General features: G+C 44.7%; 1 pseudogene across 1 annotated transcript; it reads right to left on the bottom strand.

Annotated features, from left to right (window-relative positions):
• Positions 1–1,007: 1,007 nt before the first annotated feature.
• Positions 1,008–2,218, bottom strand: LOC308263789 (eukaryotic peptide chain release factor subunit 1-like; annotated as a pseudogene). Its single transcript has one exon. The product of its transcript is annotated as a eukaryotic peptide chain release factor subunit 1-like (transcript).
• Positions 2,219–14,327: the final 12,109 nt, after the last annotated feature.

Genomic DNA, 14,327 nt, shown 5'->3' with positions numbered 1-14,327 from the left:
CTTTGCTTCCACATAAACTGTATGTTTTATTTCTCCTAAGCTCAGCAATAGCACGGAAGCCGCATCATATCCATCTCAAACTGGTTGCTAGAAGGCTAAGGTCACAGGGACCCTTGTCAAAGTAAGTGATACAAAGGGCTCCCAAATGCTGGGCACAAATGGCTCTGTCAACAGTGCACTCGCCCCCATGCTTCGTGCATCAGTTTGACTTGACTCTGCCACCTGCATCCTTGAAACTGACAGTTTGGAAAGGGGAAGTGAGGGAGTAAGGTTGAAACTGCCTCCTATTAGCTCACTCTTTCAACATTAAACAGAGACCAAGAGAGAAAAGGTTCCAACACTTCACCACATATATTTCTTATGAGGTGTAAGCTGAAAGGCCATGTAAATGGGTCACTGTGAAGTGCAACAATTTTTCTCCAATCAAAATAAGAAACAAACCAGTATAATCTCATTTCTATTAACTTTTAAAGGTTTACAGCAGTTAAAATATTTTTGCTTCTATGTATGAAGTTAAAAATCTTTTTCATAAATACAAGAGCAACCAATTTCATCATTGAGTAAAAGTAAAAACTGAGAATCTTTTTAGATTTTTTATTGGTGCATTGTAGTCATACATCTTAACAGAGTACAAGATGGTAGAGGCATACATGCACCCATCATTTATTTATCCCTTCCCCATTTTCCATGCCATTTCCTCTCCTCTCCATCCTTCTCGTGTTTCACTTACAGATATGTTTATGGATGTCTTTTTTAAATTAGTCAAAAGTAGCATTTAGGAACTTAGTTGCAGGCTGCTGCACTGACACCATGATAAACCAAAGTGTAGGGCTGGGTCTGGTTTCTGTTTTTGTTTTCTTTTCATTGTCTGTGCTCATAGATTAAGTTCTGGAAATGCCCCAATTGTAAGGCAGGTATCTGTTTGGATTCCATCTCATGTATGCTCCTTGGGTTGGATGCTGGAGGGTGAGGCATGTTTTACTGGACCCATTTATCCTGTCTACTACTTAGTAGTTATCAAGGTAAAAAAATAGTATCACCTCTTCCTTGGTATTCCATTCCCTGTAAATCTACGTAGTACCAAAGATACCTCCAATTCTACCAAATTCAAATCCTTCTTGTGACTTATCTGCGACAATTTCCAATTTAGCTCTGACCTTTTTACAGTTAATAGCAAACCATTCCAAGAAGGGGATACTCTCAATCAGCTCAGGTTCCTGGCCTGTCTCTTTGTCTGAAATAAGATTTATCCTTCTCTTGTTCTGGAGTCAAATAGAGAACTTTTTCCTCATCTGGTGCCTTGGCAATGAAGAATGTATCTCATAATATCCAGGTTTTTGTAGGCTATTACAATCTCTACAGCTCTCATTTTCCAACACCTTTAGTGTGTATCTTCAACTCCAAAGCAATACTTGGCTATATACTGACTAATTTCATCAATGTACCATCCTATTAATTTCTTTTCTTGAATAAATTTCACATTGTAGAGGGTTTCAGTAGATAACTAAATACCTTGGTTGAGTCCATTTTTACCACCATAGGATATATCAACTAATTTTAAAGCTTTTAATTGCAACCTCTGATTAAACATAGCAGCTCAACTTATTTCTGTTTTAAAAGTCAGTTGATCCAGCTAAAACAAGACCAGTCACATTCACTTTGTCCCCAGAAATAAACAGCCACACAGCAGTCTCTGCTGCTTTCTGAACATAATTATGTTGCTTTTCCTTCCGAAGCAAGCAAAATGCAAGGCTGACTGACCTCCTCCACTGTGTTTCTTTGGGAGATCCACAGTGAATTTGTGTAGGACTTACCTTGTGTTTTCTTGGAGTGTGCCAAAAAGTACACCACTGCTGTCTATTACAACGAAGCCAAACTTGTTATCCTCTGAAGGTAAACGCTGTTAGAGCCTCTGTATGGAATTTGTTGTCACACAAATACAGTGACATATGAATGGGTTTGAAAGGTTCAGAATCAATGTTGACTTTCCTTTCCTTTCATTCAGTTACAATTGTTCCACAGTAAACAAGCAGACCATTTGGAGGTATTTTGTTATAAAGTTTGAATCTTTGTGGTACGGATATAATGACTCCCAGGACTGAAAGGAGATTTATTCATTACTTAATGTTATATGCAGTTCCAAACTCATTCGCTAACATTTTGCCACTGATGAAATCTGGTATTTGGGATGAATAATCAATAATATCATGCTGGTGCCATTACTCCAAGTGGGGGAAAACACCTTCTCTGCCCAACAGCGCCGAGCATCACCCCTGAGACAAGGATTACTACCCAGAGTCCAGAAGGCGGGAGTTGGCTCTGCCCAGGGCAGAGACACCATCATTAGTAAGTCCTTCCCTTCCAGAAAGATATAGTCATCATGTTGATATTGTGAGAGAGTAGACAAAATAGTGGCAGCTCCAGGGTGATAGTGCCGCACCAGAGAAACCTGTGTAGGAGGGAAGGGGTTGGCAAGATCCCCCACAGTACACAATGGAATAGACTAGTCTTTTGACTCACGTACCTTTCAAAGTCGTGCCTTCTACCTATTGTGGAAGCATAACCTGTACTGTGCAGGGCCAGGCAAGTATCCAAAAGTCAAGTTGTAACTGGGCCTTCTGTCCCAGGCCCCATGTCCCAAGAAATGCAACCCACAGCCCCTGAGAACCTGCACATGACATGGCCCTTCTCAGACATCTTACCATCCCTTAGCCAAGGGTTTAGGTACAGAGAATAAGAGGGCTCCTTCTCTCACCTCTGACTGCAACTGGGGTTTCTTAGAGCATTCTGTTACCCTCAAAGCACAGAACATTCCTGCCATCACCTTACCTAAGGGGGCCTGCTCAGTAGTTCAAGATTTCTTTCTTTTTCTTTTTTTTTTTTTGCAGTACTGGGGATGGAACCCAGGGGTCTTCTACATATGAGCTACACCCCAGCCCTATTATTTATTTATTTTTTAAAACAGGGTCTCACTGAGTTGCAAAGGGCCTCACCAAGTAGCTGAGGCTGTCAGAAAACCCAGATCCTCCTGTCTCAGCCTCCTCATTTAAAAGCCACACTGCCACAGGCACTTGTGCCTACAATCTCTTCCTATAGGAGGCCAAGGACTTAGCTTCTCTTTTAAGAGTTCATTAAAGCACTCAATCATTCCAGCTGCTTGGGGCTGGTAGGAAACATGCAAATGCCACTATTGCATGCCATTGTCCTTAGCCAGGTCTGTATTGTTGGCCTTTAAAATGAGTACCTCTGTCACTTGCCGCTAACGAGGGCCAACCATAGGCCACTGACAACTGTTCAAGGGCAGCTACGTGTGTCACTGGTCAGTCTATGCAATAGAGTAGGCAAAATTCAGTCCTTTGGCAGTGTCCACAAGTATCAGAAAATGCAGAAGACCCCACTGTGTAGGCAGTGGGCCATTCCAGTGGGCTATTTCAGTGTCGTTTCTGGAAAGATTGAATATATATTGGGGAACCTGCCCCATGGTTGTAAGAATCCTAAATCACTGTGATTGGTGTTCTAAATACTGAGAACACTGCAATACACCGTCTTGAGATTGATTATGGGTAAAAGATAATTCATACTTCTGAATCAGAAGCCCTATGGTACAGGGTGCCTTCATGTCCTAATTTTTTATGTAACCATGGTGCTACTGACAAAATATCTGGGGGTATTTGGAGAGCCCTAACATTTCATAAAGTATCAATGGCATCTTTACCAAAGCCTGTCAAGGCCCCTATGACCAGAAAATGATGTATTATAGGTCCTTCCTAAAGGCCTCATTTCCACAGGTCCTCCAACACATTCTTGTCCCGCAGTGGACAGTGCCCATTCAACCGGTCGTATGCTGCCCATTTGGAGGGAGCTTTTGATAACAATTTGGTCTCATACCCTCTTTCTATAGCTCTATTCCTCCCCTTGGGAATGCAAATGTTTCCACTTTGCTATTGTATATCATTTGCATGTAATTTGTTTTTTATTTTGATCTTCATTTTTTTACAGGGCTCACGGCAAGGTTAGTTGTAGGTGACTGCCCAGCTGTTGGGACAGACCTGCAAGGACCCAGTTTCCTTCAGGAACTTCCAGCTTGACTCTGTGCTCAGAGATAGCCACCTTTCTTTGTGGTTATTCCATATTTCCTGCATTTCTAAATCTCAGAGATTTTTCTTGTAATTTTGGCATCACCCTTATAGCTTCACAAATTGCCCCATTTGGGCCTGTTTTCAGGGATTCCAACCCTAACAAATGATGTATGGATTCTCAGGCCTTCCTTTGAAATCTGTGGTAAGTCTTCATGGCCCCAGCTATCCAGTAAAGCCAGCATAACATGAGTGCCAATTTTGACTGCCAACAGAAAGCGTTGACAAACCCACTTTAATATTGCTCCTGTGTTCACCTTCATTTTGAACACAGCAGAGCCAGAGAATAGGCAGTGTGGGACCCACCTCCATTTAAGCCACAGGGAAGAAATCCAAATGTATAATTCCACCCTCATTTCTAGTCAAAGCATTCACCCTAATTTCTGCCATCTTACTTTCTTGCATAGCACCATCTCTCCAGGAAACAGCTTTACACAGGCCTTACTGGTCAAACCGTAAATCTATAAATTTTCTCAGTTATACTTTCTCTCCCAAAATTTGGTATACAATTTGGATTACAGTTTGGATATTTTGCTGTTTTGACATTTCCTCTGACATTTTTCTAATCAGTCTACCATCTTTAAATTTGGCCTCACACAAAGTTTCAGGACATAAGCAAAATGCCAATAAGTTCTTTACCAAAATGTAATACACATGACTTCTGTTTCATTTTCCTATAGAGTCTCCTTTGCCCTTTCAAATCTCCTGAGCACAGTCTCTACCATCCACCATTCTAACCACATTCTGGCCCTTCCAATTTCCTCTCACAGAACACTTCCAAAGATTCACAATCCACATTTGTCAGACTTAGATATAGCCGTGACTTCACTCCTGGTATCATTTTCTGTATTAGTCAGATTCTCACAGCTAGAATACAAAAAGTTGACTATGAAACATAGAGGAAGAAAAATTTATTTGTTCATGGGTTTTGTAAATTCTGGGTTCAGTCCATGTGAGACCGACCCGCAACTGGATCTCAAGGCATGGTGGCAGGAAGGGGAGAAAGGAAGAACACATGGTCTGTGCTTCTGACATCATGGGGGCCAAAAGCAAGAAAGCAGACAAGGGGGGGAAGAACAATATATAATCTCCAAGGCCTCAGCCACAGGGACCCACCTTCTCCAGCCATGCCCTACCAGCTCAGGTCACCACCCACCACTGCTGAGGTCACAACTCTCATGACCTAACTATATCAACTCTATTAATAAGTGAGCTCTTGAAGAGGATATTCTACATCTAATGATAACATTAGATATTTGACTATTCTTGTCTAGAGTAGAGAGCCTGAGTCCTGGAAATCAGCCAACCCTCAACTCAGTATGCACCCCACTTTGTCAAAGTGGGCATTTGAGCCTTCCCCGTCCATAGCAGTCTGAGTTCAGAACTTCAGCCAACCTTCAAAAAGGTAGATGTTTTTCACCATCACATACCTAGTATCTGTAATGGGTTCACAAGCTGAAAGAGCATCATATGTATCTCCTAAATGCTCCTCAATAAGAGAGTAGTGTGCCCCTGCATCTTTCCATCGATATGACTAAAACCCAATTGGGCTATTTCTAGTGCCTTGCTTCTGCCATAACCCCCAAAGATCTAGACACATCTGTAACTGTTTGACTATTCCCAATTTATCACTGCTTTGGGTATTACCTTTGTCTTAACCAAATAGACAATTCCCAAGAATCTGACAGAATACCCAGGTTCCTGGACCTTGTCTTCATTGACAGTCCACCTCGATTCCTGGAGAGTGGCTCAGAGTCTGTATGCAGCTGTTTCTAACTCTGTAAGAGAATTAGAGTTTAGAATAATGTCATCAATATTATGGTACAATGGTACAGCCTCAGACTTATGTCAAGAGGCTAAATCCTGTGCCACCAGATCATGATACAAGGTGGGACTATGGAGGTATTCCTAGGGCAATGTCAAAAAAGGTCCATTGATACCCTTCCCAGGTAAAAGCAAACTGTCCCTAGCTTTCAAGAGTAATGTCAATAGAGAAAAGGACATTTCCCAAGTCTTCAACATAATCGAACTGTCCCAGTTTGTACAACAGATGATATATCAACTCTAACATGTTGACTAATGCTGCACCCAAGACCAGTGTCACTTTATTTAACTCTTGAAAGTCTACTGTCATGCACCAGGAACTGTCAGGTTTTCACACTGGCCACAAAAGAAAGTTCAATTGGCTGAGACAAGTGAATTATATTTACTTTCTCTAGCTTTAGTATCATTTGTCCAATGGTAATTTGTACTGCTATACATTCATAATCCCTGTGGCCTAGGACAATTTTAATGAACATGATGGGAATGTCCTTTAGTAATAATAAATAATAAATAAATAAATAATAAAAATAAAAAATAAAAATAAATAATCTTTACTATACACACTCATAGCTAGAATACTCCAATAGTTGTCTGCTATGGAAAAATATATATGCGATATATATATATATATATATATATATATATATATATATATGCGATTTTCAAAGTAACTGGGGCACGTCAAACCATCAACTAGTGCCAGTATGTGTTGCACACTGGAGGGGTGCAATAAATAGTGAATTCCACATGAGGCAGCCAATTCCCCAGCTAACACAGTATACCAGCTTAATTTCTCGTCTAGCTGCCTACTGCCACTGTAGCAATCCACAGCAAGGGCTATCCACTGGCATCCTTACACACCCTGCACCACCACCAAAAGCTGCCCAGCTGAGTCTGCCAAGATTGATCTGGAGCTACTGTATTGATGCCCTGTCAGACAGATTCAACCTCCACCACTGCAGTTGGGTCATTCAAGCCTGCCTACATTCCTGCCAATGAGTTTTGGGACATGTGGCTCCAGCACTTTTATTCTGGTGGGGTCCACATCACCAGATATTCTGCTACCAGAAACCATAGGGAGACCCAGAGCCACATTCCCTCAACCCTGGGTTTTTCCTTCTGGGGCTGTTTTTATATAGGGGAAGGAGAAGCACTCATCCTAGCCTGCCACCTATGCCAATTATCAGGGGCCCTATCACAGGGCAGCTGCAATTGCTGAGGAGGTTCTGGTGGCAAGTTCCCAAGCAAAAAGAATGAAGAAAATGTAATCTTGAGGAGAACAAACAGGAACTCCATTCACAGTCTTGTCTTTTATATAGGATTCCAGGCAAAATGGCACACGTCCCCTTTAGAGTGACGTGTGCATGCCTGCTACCCTTTGCCTAGTTGCACACATCTGCAGCCATGGAGATGTGCACACATCTATGGTGGCACAGGGTCATGTCTTTACTGCCAGCCTGTACTTTCTCTGGGCCTCCACAAAATTAGATATAATTTTACCTGCTGACCAATTTTATTCATCTATTTAGAAAAAAAAGTATTTTGGGCTGAATTTTAAGATTTTTAAAGGGACAATGATTTTTATCATGTAAATTACTGTATCAAAGGTTCAAAGTCATGGCAAATCTTACAGCAGTGTCTGGTCTATAGCTATCAACACTGTGGGCCTAATGACCTTTCTAACTCTACCGCACACAAAGTTATCAGTATTGCCCTGTGACTTAGATGTAGAATGACAGGTTGGAGAAACCTTAAGCAGGCGATGTTGCTTGATTAATAGATGTAATAAACATTGATAATCCTCCTTCATGGTGAGATTTGAGGCCAAAAATATTTTCTAACTCTGATCTTCAATTTTCAACATTTCACCCAAAAAAGCAATATAGGATTAAAAGAAAACTGTAAATTATTGCAGTAGAACAAGATGGGGAAAATGAGGATACTTTTAATTGACAAAATGTCATTTTATTCTGTGATGAATTTATACCTTACTCTGCATATCAAATTCACTAGATTAAGTTAACACTTGTTTGGATGAGGAAAAAAAAATCCAGGAATTACTGATGTGCTCTCTTCTGCTGCTGAATGACAGTGAGGATTTGTAATAAGTCTTAGTAAAATATTCAAAACAAAGATTTCAGTCCACAGAAACACTTTGGGGAGAAATTTCTCCCTCTGTATCCACCCAATATTTTATTTTAGTGAATTCTAGTTAAAATAAACATCAAAAGAATGTACAACCTAATAGATGTTCATTTAAATAGAGAAGAGAGCATCAAAGTCAAACTCTATCCCCTCTGGTTTGGGAATTTTTTTTAATCCAGCAGCTTTTATTCCTTACTTCTTTACTGCAATTTAGTTTTATCAAATGCACTTATAAAGAAAAAGACAATATTTTTCCTCCAGAGTTAGCACCTTTTTTGGTGAAAGATGTCTCAGTCAACATTGCAAGGCAACCCCTGCCCTTCAGACCTCTCAGTATATGTTATGAAAGAAAAACTAGAGGGTAAACCTGGCTATAATCCAGAAAATGGAAAACAGGTCAAAAAGACCTTGATACTCACAGAGGAGTTCTTGGAGGCTAAATAGAAACAAAAAAAAATTAAGGAAGGTCTTAGTCTTAGGAGAATAAGAATGATGCAAAGAGAAATAGACTGTTTGGTAGACAGAGGAGGCACATAGAAGACTTCTCAGTCAGTGTATTTCCACTAATTAAAAATCTAACTACTTCTATAAGGCAAAAAAAAACCCTAAAATTTAAAGGAGGGAATCTTCTGGAAGTGTCAGCTAATAGATTAAGATGTGAGGGAAATATTAGAGGGTAAAATCATAAAGAAAAACTGCAGACACTTTCAGTAGAGCGTCATCCAGCATGCTAAGGGACTGTAGAAGGTTTCAGAGCAAGGGAACAATATGAAACAATAGTTTTTAAGAGGCATCTCTAGCAGAGCTTTAAAATTGAGAACTTAGTATGGTGACACATGACCAGTTCTTGAGAGGCTCAGATAGAAAGATCTACGTTAAAGACCAACCTTACAATTTAGCAAGATTTTCAGCCACCTAGAAATATCCTGTTTCAAAACAAAAACTTTTCTTAAAAAAAAAAAATGTGGGGGGATTTAGAAGGGTTAGCTTGACGGTAGAATGCTTGTGAGTTCAATCCCAGTCCCGAAGAAAATATTTAAAAGAATTGAGATCTGTAATGACTAAAGGTAAAGATGGGTTAATTAATAATAACACTTCTGCTAAGTTTTATTAAACATTAAAAATAGCAATTCTGTAGCATGTCAGAATTTACAAAATATTCTCATACACATTTTCTCATTTAAATAGGGTCTGATTTTGTGCAGAAGGCTGAACTGACAATAAGTCACAGATGTGAGTATTGCAGAAGGTAAATTGAGCCATCTGTGAACATGGACACTGGAGAAGTTGTCAAAGGATCTCAGCCTTGGACAAGGGATGATTCTCACCACCATCATCACCAGCAACAACCTGAGAACACACTAAGTGTTGGGCTCTGTGCTGAGAATTTATAGCAGATGATCTCATTTGATCTCCACAGCTGTATGCATCCCCTCCCATGTCAAAGAAGCTGACAGGCACTTTAACACACATGCCTTCTATAATACTGGTTAGCAATGGGCAAAGGAGTAGTTTCTTTGTTTCTTCATGTTTTTTATTTGTTTGTTTTGTTTTGTGTGTGTGTGTGTGTGTGTGTGTGTGTGTGTGTGTGTGGTACTGGGGTTCCCAGAAACCCTTCTACCTCCGGGCTACACTCCCAGACCAAATATATATATTATTTTTGGAAAGAGTCTCTTTATATATATATATATATATATATATATATATATATATATATATATTTTTTTTTTTTTTTTGAAACAGTCTCTTAAGCCAGCAGGCTGGCTTCGAACCAGCACGATCCTCCAGTTTCCACCTCCCAAGCACTGGGATTACAAGCGTGCGTCACCATGCCCAGCCATTCTTCATGTTTTAATGTGAGATATGTAGGCTTTATTAAAAAAAATTAATTTGACTATTTTTTAGATTATTCATTATTTACTTCAAGATAGACAGTATTTTATTTTAAATGATTACTCAGGAGCCTGTCAAATTTGATTATAATGGTAATAGATCCTATTTAAAGAAACTTGGCAATCTCTTTCCATACTAGATATTAATCATGATTCAGGCAAATAATGGGAGGCTTTCCTGCCAAATGCTAGAGCACCATGATGGAGTCACCTTCACTCCTGGACATTCTTCCATTAAAAATTCTCCAGTCTTAAGTGATAAAAACCAGTTTACTCTTACCACTCATTTACACATGACAGTATTTGCATTCCCAAAGTCATTTATGCAGTTAGAAACAATGCTTCAAATACACTAGACTTTTAGCCGGGCGTGGTGGCTCAGGCTTGTAATCCCCGCGCTTGGGAGGCTGAGACAGGAGGACTGCACTGGTTCGAAGCCAGCCTCTGCTGGCTCAAGAGACCTTGTTTCCAAATAAAATATAAAATAGGTCTGAGAGTGTAGCCTGGAGGTAGAAGGCCCCTGGATTCCATCTCTAGTACCACCAAAACAAACAAACCAATAAATACACTAGACTTTTAGCACTTCTATCTAAACTATAATAGAATTATTTTGGAGCCCAACTGGAGATCCCTTGAAGGTCACTACTGTGCACTAAGTGAGCCTGTGGTGGCATGAAGCAATTCAGGAGTTGCTCAGAAATGCCATGCTAATAGCTTAAAATCAAGAATAAGCATGAGGCACTCAATTGCTACTTTTTTTTTTTTTTTTTTTTTGCAGTACTGGGGATTGAACTCAGGGGACATTCTACCTCCAAGCTACACTACCAGCCCTATTTTTTAGTCTTTATTTTGAAACAGAGTCTCACTAAATATTGGAGGGCCTACGTAGTTGAGGCTAGCCTTGAACCTGTGATCTTCCTGTCTCAGCCTCCCAAGTACTGGGATTATAAGTGTGTGCCACCACGCCCAGCTTGCTACATTTTTTATAACTCATTTTTATGTAGTATAAATGTATACATTTCATATAGGTTTTTTCTTTTTCTTTTTTTTCTTTTGTGTTACTGGGGATAGAACCTGGAACATTCTACCTCTGAGCTACACCCCCCAGCCCTATTTTTTAGTCTTTACTTTGCAGGGTCTCACTAAATTGCAGAGGGCCTCACTAAGTAGCTGAGGCTGTCCATGAACCTCCATCCTCCTATCTTAGCCTCCTAAGTACTGGAATTGCAAGCATGCGCCATCACACTAGGCATCAGAGGGATTTTGTATGATTTCCATCTAATTTGTGATTCAAATTATAGTACAACCAATAAGAATTTATTTCCCCCATGTATTTTATTTAATTATACTCTTGAGAACTTTATATTTCAAATAAACTATGGAAACACAGTTTAAATGTACAGTCATACTATTATGAGAACGTAGGGTTCTAGTTCAAATGATAAAGCCACTTAGTAACTAATATTAAAAAAAAGATTATCATGTTTATCATCTTGTCTCTCCCTCATATGGGTGTTATTTTAATTCTAAATGTGTCTGACAATACAGAGGAAATAAGTAGCAGACTCTGTTAAAAGTATTTCTTTCCAGAGAAATCACTGCCAGGGAAAAAGTCTATGTAAAGTGTATTGTCTAGCCTAGTATGATGGCACACACATCTTATCCCAGTACTTGGGAATCTGAGACATGAGGATTGCATGTTTGAGACCAGTCTCAGAAACTTAGCAAGGCTTTCAGCAACTTATCAAGATATTGTTTAAAATAAAAATAAAAAGGGCTGCAATATAGCTCAAAGGTAAAATGTTCCTGGGTTCTATCCTTAGTACTAAAAAAAAACAAAAAAAAAAAAAACAAAAAACTAATGAGGCTAATCAAGAAATAAGTTTACTACAAAGGGTTGTAAAACCTCACTCTGACAGAATTGAAGGTAATTAAAATCTAATGGTTAGGCCGGTGCTGGGGCCAGCGAGGCCAGCATCGGAGCCTGCCGTGAGGCAAGGCCGGTACTGGGGCCTCCGAGGCCAGGATAAGAGCCTGCCAAGGGGCTAGGCCGGTGCTGGGGCCAGCGAGGCCGGCATCGGAGCCTGCCTTGAGGCATGACCAGTGCTGGGGCATCCGAGGCTGGGATCGGAGCCTGCCGAGGGGTTAGGCCGCTGCTGGGGCCAGCGAGGCCGGCATCGAAGCCTGCCGTGAGGCAAGGCCGGTACTGGGGCCTCCGAGGCCTGGATAAGAGCCTGCCGAGGGGTTAGGCCAGTGCTGGGGCCAGTGAGGCCGGCATCGGAGCCTGCCTTGAGGCAAGGCCGGTACTGGGGCCTCTAGGCCAGGATAAGAGCCTGCTGAGGGGTTAGGCTGGTGCTGGGGCCAGCGAGGCCGGCATCGGAGCCTGCCGTGAGGCAAGGCCGGTACTGGGGCCTCCGAGGCCAGGATAAGAGCTTGCCGAGGGGTTAGGCCGGTGCTGGGGCCAACAAGGCCGGCAGCGGAGCCTGCCGTGAGGCATGACCAGTGCTGGGGCCTCCGAGGCCAGGATCGGAGCATGCCGAGGGGTTAGGACGGTGCTGGGGCCAGCGAGGCCGGCATCGGAGCCTGCCTTGAGGCATGACCAGTGCTGGGGCCTCCGAGGCCGGGATCGGAGCCTGCCGAGGGGTTAGGCCGCTGCTGGGGCCAGCGAGGCCGGCATCGGAGCCTGCCGTGAGGCAAGGCCGGTACTGGGGCCTCCGAGGCCAGGACAAGAGCCTGCCGAGGGGTTAGGCCGGTGCTGGGGCCAGCGAGGCCGGCATCGGAGCCTGCCGTGAGGCAAGGCCAGTACTGGGGCCTCCGAGGCCAGGATAAGAGCTTGCCGAGGGGTTAGGCCAGTGCTGGGGCCAACGAGGCCGGCATCGGAGCCTGCCGTGAGGCATGACCAGTGCTGGGGCCTCCGAGGCCGGGATCGGAGCATGCCGAGGGGTTAGGCCGGTGCTGGGGCCAGCGAGGCCGGCATCGGAGCCTGCCGTGAGGCAAGGCCAGTACTGGGGCCTCCGAGGCCAGGATAAGAGCCTGCCAAGGGGTTAGGCCGGTGCTGGGGCCAGCGAGGCCGGCATCGGAGCCTGCCTTGAGGCAAGGCCGGTACTGGGGCCTCGAGGCCAGGATAAGAGCCTGCCGAGGGGTTAGGTCGGTGCTGGGGCCAGCGAGGCCGGCATCGGAGCCTGCCGTGAGGCAAGGCCGGTACTGGGGCCTCCGAGGCCAGGATAAGAGCTTGCCGAGGGGTTAGGCCGGTGCTGGGGCCAACGAGGCCGGCAGCGGAGCCTGCCGTGAGGCATGACCAGTGCTGGGGCCTCCGAGGCCGGGATCGGAGCATGCCGAGGGGTTAGGCCGGTGCTGGGGCCAGCGAGGCCGGCATCGGAGCCTGCCGTGAGGCAAGGCCGGTACTGGGGCCTCCGAGGCCAGGATAAGAGCCTGCCAAGGGGCTAGGCCGGTGCTGGGGCCAGCGAGGCCGGCATCGGAGCCTGCCGTGAGGCAAGGCCGGTACTGGGGCCTCTAGGCCAGGATAAGAGCCTGCTGAGGGGTTAGGCTGGTGCTGGGGCCAGCGAGGCCGGCATCGGAGCCTGCCGTGAGGCAAGGCCGGTACTGGGGCCTCCGAGGCCAGGATAAGAGCTTGCCGAGGGGTTAGGCCGGTGCTGGGGCCAACGAGGCCGGCAGCGGAGCCTGCCGTGAGGCATGACCAGTGCTGGGGCCTCCGAGGCCAGGATCGGAGCATGCCGAGGGGTTAGGACGGTGCTGGGGCCAGCGAGGCCGGCATCGGAGCCTGCCGTGAGGCAAGGCCAGTACTGGGGCCTCCGAGGCCAGGATAAGAGCCTGCCAAGGGGTTAGGCCGGTGCTGGGGCCAGCGAGGCCGGCATCGGAGCCTGCCTTGAGGCATGACCAGTGCTGGGGCCTCCGAGGCCGGGATCGGAGCCTGCCGAGGGGTTAGGCCGCTGCTGGGGCCAGCGAGGCCGGCATCGGAGCCTGCCTTGAGGCAAGGCCGGTACTGGGGCCTCCGAGGCCAGGACAAGAGCCTGCCGAGGGGTTAGGCCGGTGCTGGGGCCAGCGAGGCCGGCATCGGAGCCTGCCGTGAGGCAAGGCCAGTACTGGGGCCTCCGAGGCCAGGATAAGAGCTTGCCGAGGGGTTAGGCCGGTGCTGGGGCCAACGAGGCCGGCATCGGAGCCTGCCGTGAGGCATGACCAGTGCTGGGGCCTCCGAGGCCGGGATCGGAGCATGCCGAGGGGTTAGGCCGGTGCTGGGGCCAGCGAGGCCGGCATCGGAGCCTGCCGTGAGGCAAGGCCAGTACTGGGGCCTCCGAGGCCAGGATAAGAG

This window comes from Muscardinus avellanarius (genome assembly GCF_963383645.1).
Source record: "Muscardinus avellanarius genome assembly, chromosome: 5".
Taxonomy (NCBI): domain Eukaryota; kingdom Metazoa; phylum Chordata; class Mammalia; order Rodentia; family Gliridae; genus Muscardinus; species Muscardinus avellanarius.
The sequence above is the reverse complement of the archived record's forward strand: the minus strand, read 5'-3'. Positions and strand labels throughout refer to the sequence as shown.